This window comes from Vicia villosa, linkage group LG4 (assembly GCF_029867415.1).
Source record: "Vicia villosa cultivar HV-30 ecotype Madison, WI linkage group LG4, Vvil1.0, whole genome shotgun sequence".
NCBI lineage: Eukaryota > Viridiplantae > Streptophyta > Magnoliopsida > Fabales > Fabaceae > Vicia > Vicia villosa.
In genome coordinates, this window is record NC_081183.1 from 18,091,711 (window position 1) to 18,098,913 (window position 7,203).

A 7,203-nucleotide genomic window follows, 5' to 3' on the forward strand; every position below is an offset into this window, starting at 1 on the left:
TATCCCTTGTTCCTTGAGTGGAATTCGAATTTGCCGCTCCTGATCCTGTGCTTTGTGAGGGATCTTGATCACCCCCTGCACTGGCTGTAACAGCCATTTTCTTGTTGTACCTTCATTTGGGAACCGGTTGTGCACTGTTTGTTAATTTACCGTTCCTAAGGTTCATACAAGGTCTTGATATTGTCTAGACAAAACAAAGCAATTGATTAAAACAATCCGTTCGACACTGTCCCACTGGGCGTGCCAATTTGTTTACGGTGATTTTCGGTAAACAACCGCTAGTCCTCCAAACTATAATAAATATGATTTGGTTACTCGCAGGATCGACTAGATTGATCCTAGGACACATAGTCAATTAGATTGTTATCAATATTCTTTAGAACCATGTTCATGATTCGTTGTCTTCGACAAATGTTATTCGATTGAAAACATACACTTTTAGTGATGACTTGATTATATGTGATTATGACTTTAAAATGTAAACAACGCAGATAACGTAACATGCAATTCTGTTAAAAAGAATCTTAAAACATAAAACTGTTAAAGATCTTGAAAGTAAATAACATGAAAGTAAATAACATGAAAGTAAATAACATGAAAGTAAAGATACAGTAATGTAAATGACAAGAAGTAAGTAGAATGCAAGAATTTAAAGATATTCGAAAACGAAAAGCAATAAAAGATAATACTCATGTATTAAGATGGTGGTGTCATACGTACATTTTCTCAGCGAACTCGTTCTCGTTAACGCTTGATACTTGAGTAAATATGTGAGTGATTTGTACAAAATGAACACACGGAATTCTATCATAAAAACTCCTATTTATACTAGTTTCGACCATAACGGCCCTATGCTAATCCGCTGCCACGTTTCTCATAAGAACTTCCAGCGATGACATCTGTGAATAAGCAGTTACGCAACTATCTTCGAATTTCAAATCTTCCCGCCTGAGTCCATCTTCGACGCGTGGCAGTATGTTAATAACACTTACTAACAAACACGCTAAATAATAATACTTAAGCAAATTCATAAATTTTGTCTAAGTCTTCGAGGATATGTCCTTCCAATAGCTTTCAGTAGCCATCATCTTCATAAAAAACTTAGACATTTTTTACTATCGAAACATGGCCATCAGTAGCCATTTTATATTTCTCAGAGATGGTCATCAGTAACCACCTTGCCTTCGATCATACACTCCTTCGAAGCACATATATTTGTTCAACGAAATCTTCAGCTAACAACAGGTAGGAAAGTTTTTAGGGTTTATGCTTACTTATAAGGGGATAGAAGCGAACCCTGACAAGTGTCGGGCAATCATAAACATGAGGAGCCCGATGTCGAAAAAGGTGGTACAACAGTTGACTGACAGGCAGATCTCCCTTTCTCTATTCTTATCTTATATAGGTGACAAGTCAATACACTTTTTCTCGGCTATCCGCAAGTCAGCAGAGTTCAACTGGACGGAAGAATGCGGAAAAGCCTTTGCAGAGGTGAAGTAATTCCTGTAGTCACCTCCTATCCTAGTCCGACCTATGGCCAACTCTCCATTGGTTCTATACCTTTTGTGTGGAACTAAGCTATTAGCTCGGTACTTGTTTAGGACAAAGACAAAGGTGAGAAGCCGATCTATTTTGTAAGCAAGATACTAAAAAGGGTTGAGTCACACTATCATAAAATTGAAAAGCTAGTGTTGGTCATGGTGGTAACTGCTCGGAAGCTGAGGAATTACTTCCAGGGGCACCTTATTATCATTAAGACGAATTATCTGGTCAATCAAATATTGAAGAAACCTGATCTGGACGACATAATGGTGTCTTGGGCTGTAGAGCAGTCAAAATACGACATAACGTTCGAGTCCAGGAATGCTACAAAATCTCAGCTGTTAGCCGACTTCTTAGTTGAGTTGAGTTTGCCTACCGTTGTGGAGTTAACTGAGGAATGGGTGATATTTGTAGATGGTTCGTCCAACCTAAAAGGAAGTGGTATAGGAATTGTGTTGGAAGGGTCGAGAGAAATGATCTCGGAACAATCAATTTGCTTCACTTTTTAGGCAAGCAACAATCAGGTAGGGTACAAGGCCGTGATTGTTGGTTTGTGATTGGCAAAAGAGGTCCGAGTCACTCACCTAGTGGTTCACACTGATTCTTAGCTGGTGGCCAGCCAGATCAAAGGGGAGTACTAGACAAAGGACCCAATTATGACAAAATACCTACAATGGATGTTGTAGATAGCTAAAAGGTTTGAAAAGTTTGAAGTACTTCATGTGCCTCGGGAAGAGAATGTGAGAGCCGATCTATTAGCCCGACTCGCCAATACTAAAGGCTCGAGGCTTAATAGGACGGTCATATAGGAGATACTCGAAGCTCCCAACATTGAATCTCAGGAGGTTATGGTGCTTGATAATGTGCAGGGTTTGAAAAGGCCTATAATACGATATCTTACTTAGGATCAATTTCTTGACGACGAATTATAGGCTCGACGGATCAAGAGGATGGGAGATAGATATGTCATGGTAGCCGACCAATTGTATAAAATAGGAAGGTCGACCCCAATGTTGCGGTGTGTCTCAAAGGAGGTAGGCTCGATAATGAAGGAAGTTCATGAGGGCGTCAATGGAAGTCACATCGGAGAACATGCACTTTCAAGGAAGATACTCCGGGCTGGTTACTATTGGACAAGTATGATGTAAGGTTGCGATCGATTTGTTAATAGGTGCAAGAAATGCCAGATACATGCTCCATTCATACATTCGCAAGCCGAGTTGTTGCGTTCTGCGATTTCTCCTTGGCTTTTTTATCAATGAGACTTCGACATACTTGGTCCTTTCCCTCTAGCAACGGGGCAACTCAAGTTTTTGATAGTGGCGGTCGACTACTTTACTAAGTGGGTGGAGGCAGAGGCAGTTCCACTAATTACAGCGGAGAGAGTTAGGCGTTTTTACTGGAGGAACATCATATGCCGATTTGGTCTGTTTGGCATCATGTATCTGATAATGGCACGCAATTCGCGAGCTCTTCTATTGTTGAATTTTGTAGGAACTTTGGAATACACAATCAATTCATATCCGTGGAGCATCCACAATCCAATAGTCAAGCTGAGGCTGCTAACAAAATTATTCTTTTAGGTATGAAGAGGAAACTTGATGCCGCTAAGGGACTATGGGCCGACTACTTGCATGAAATAATATGGTCCTAACATACTTCTCCACAGTCGACTACTAAAGAAAACTCCATTTCACATGGTTTACAGGGCCAATGCGATGATACTAGTAGAAGTCGGCTCACCTACCTGGCATAGAGCAAATTTCATTGATGAAATCAACTAGGAACAATTAGAAAATGCTGTTCATCTGGTGGAGGAAGTCCGGGCTATGGCTCAGGTAAATGATGTTACGGAAAAGCAAAAGATGGCGCAGAGGTTCAACTCGAAGGTGCGATCGATGTGCTTTCGTAAGGGGGACCTTGTACTCAAGAAGATATCTGACACAATAAAGAGGGGGGAAAACTGGATCCTAACTGGGAAGGCACGTATAGGATCAATGGGGTGCTTAATAACAATGCTTATAAGTTAGAGAATCTTGATTAGGTAGAAATGCCTAGGACTTAGAATTTAGCCGGTCTAAAATTTTACTCCAGTTGAACATTGTAATAAGCACTTAAATAAAATAAGGTTGACATGTAACACTCTTTTCCCTTACAAGGGCAAGGATTTTTAATGAGGCACCCTCAATTTTTTACATTGTTCGACTTTGCAGGTAACTCAAAATTCCTAGAGTCTCGGGAATACCCCGGAACAGGGATACATCTGCACCATCTACACTCACTTCACATGTGAGACTAACAAATCAGATTCAAACGCTTATGACTTCTGGGAACCACCATGTCTCTTCTTGGCTTCTAACCAAGAAGGCTTATGACTCTTCCTACCAGAAGACGCCTTCAGAGCCCGCTCTACCTCTCTCTCAGAGGTTCTCTCAATTAGACGCAACTCATGTACTTCTAGACTGCTTTGCAACTAATCAATTCTCATGGTGCTCAGATCCTTAGAATGTTCAATAGCTATAACAATGTAATCAAATTGAGGAATAAGTGATCTCAATATATTCTCAATAATCACTTGTTCTGAAAGCATTTCTTCACAAGCTTTCATCTTATTATTGATCAGAATCACTCTGGAGATGTACTAAAATACCTTCTCATTTTTCTTCATGCCGAGATTCTCAAACTGCTTACATAGAGACTGAAGCTCAGCTTTCTTCATTGATGCGTCAACGCCTTAACACTGTATCAGTGTATCCCACGCAGCCTTCGCTGTTGTCGAATTAGAGATCTTCTCAAACAAATTTGCATCCACACACTAATGGATGTAGAACAAAGCTTTATGATCCTCCTTCCTCGTTTCTTATTGCATGTTTCTTTGTGCTTCTGTTGCATCCGCAGCAACCGATGTTTAATCGTTGTTGACGAGATCAAGCACTTCTTGAGCGCCAAGCAACACATGCATCTGAATCATCCAATGATTCCAAATCTTTCCATCAAACACCATAAGTTTCGTATTCAATTTTTCGTCTTCACCGTTCATCTTCGATATTATGTAAGAAATCACTCAAATCTGACCAAACACATATGTTTCCCAATCCCTCGAAATCAAGACACGTGATTCTTATACGATTCCGATCTTCAATTCACTATGGATTAAATGACACATAAATGAAAACAATCACACACCTCAAGTACACTCGTGTCTCCCTTCCCGTGGATCTGAACAGGAGCTCTAGATATCAATTGTTGGAGCACAAGGTTGAAGATGAAGATGACGGAAGAGAGAGAAAAGAAAAGAAAAAAAAAATTCTAACTCGCTTTTACTCAATTGAAAAACACTTACAACAAATGATTATACTCTCTATCGTTACAAAGTAAAAATGCAATATATATTAAGCTCATATTGGGCCAAACTAATTAAAGTCCAACACAAGACCCAATAATATTGAATGTGCAATTACACTTTAACACAATCCAATTATCTAAAAGTTATATATTGCTGAGTTGTCTCCCTCTCATAAATGACAAAAAGAACACAACTTAAGCTATGTACTTAACAAAGAGGATATTCAACAAAGCGTATAACCATGCAAACATTCCCCCCTCTACTTATCTAGAAGAGCCAAATTGACCATACATATCTCCCTAATACCCAAACTCCCTAATTATCAGGCTTATAAATCTTCGACCAACAAACTCAAGCAATATTTGATTTTACTTTAACGTCTTCCCAAAAGAATATATTGTAAAGTCACCAAACTTTTCTAGATTTTCACCGACTTCTTTAATAAAAAAAGGAAGAAAATGAAAATTGAACTAAAGACTGAGTTTAAAAGCACAACTCTCCTACGCAAACTAACATACTTGTTACCTCAAAAGTCAGTCTTTTAGAAGTGATCCTACGAAGAGGTCCTAAAAAAATATAAAAAGTTTTATCCGCGTATTGAAGATGCAAAATCATAAGAGGGAATGAGGGTGAATTATGTTATCCTCCCAAACAAACCACTAAATGTTGACCAAATAACTTCAAACACAAGAGGGGATGAGAGGGAGTTATGTTATTTGGTTTTTGAAAAGTTTTCAAAAACTATTGATTTTAGATTGAATGATCATGAGAAAGTAGAAGAAGAAGATATTAAGCAACGAAAAAATAAAAAAACATATATAGAAACCTCGCCAAGATTTATATTAGTTCGACCTTAAATTATACAACCCACTCCATTCCCCAAATGTTTTCTCTTGAAATTTCCACTAATATCTCTTGTTCTGATTCATCGGATGAATAAGAGTCGTTGCTTTCTTTTGTAAGACCTTCTTTATTTTCTTCTATCTCATCTTGAACTTGTTCATTTTGTACCAATTTTTTTTTGTTGAGTTTCTTAATGTTTTTTTAATTTATTTGGTGTCTCATGTATATCAATCTAAGTGTGGGTTAAATTTTTATTACTAGTTTTTAAATCTAAGATACTTGTGATATACAATTTTTAACAAAGTTTCCAAAAGTCTTAATATTAGAAAAGCAGTTTTAAAGATTTTCTTCAATTCTTTGGTATTTTAATCTCAGTAAATTTTTTATAGATCATTTAAAAAGTGTCTCACATAAATGTACTCTCTTATGTTTAACACACTAATTATCAAGTACTTGACTTTTATATATAATTACACTTTTTCTTTTTTCTATATGGTCCATAAATCTCTATATGTTTGTTTTCCACAACACTATTAAGTATTAACAAAATGTGTGAGAGCAAAAAGACCATGTTCGATTGAATCCCAAAGATCATGATTAATAGCTTCTATGTTTGTTTTCCACAACACTATTAACAAAATGTGTAAGAGCAAAAGAAACATGTTCGATTGAATTCCAAAGATTATGATTAATAGCTTCTACTTTATTTTGTTTTTTGTTTTTTTTTTTTCATTTTTACTTTTCATTTGATATACCTTTCACTATTAATTGGTGGTGTTAAGAGAAATTATAGGGATACTTTTTGATGTAGATTAATTATAGGAGATTACAGTTTTATTATAGATTTATTATAGCTTTATTACAGGAGATTTACATACCTAAATAAGCTAATACTTAATTGTATATATCCCAAAATATATTCTTGTAAACACACAAAATATGGAATACAGAATTTTCCAATTCCACTATCTGCTATTCTGTTAACATGGTATACAGAGCATAGGTCATCGATCCCCAATTTTTCTCTCTCTTTCTCTTTTCTCCATCATTTGTATATCTACTTGCAGATCTGTACAAACTCTGTCCTCCATTATCCTGTTCGTCTTTTCATCTCTGCATCATGGAGAAAACCGATATTGTTAAACCCATTACAACTACCTTGACCGGACCAAACTACAATCTCTGGGTCCAAGGAATGAAGAGTTTTCTGATCGTACGCAAGCTTTGGCGCATAGTCACCGGCGATGTCGTCAAGCCAACTCAAGAAAAAGATGAATCTGCTACAAAATTTACGGACCGCCTTGAAGATTGGGATAGTAAAAATCACCAGATCATCACGTGGTTGCGCAACACGTCTGTACCGTCTATTCACATTAAGTTTAATAACTACGATTCTGCAAAAGAAATTTGGGATTTCTTGAAAAACCACTATCAAACGGCTGGACTTGCACATTATTATCAGTTATGGACCA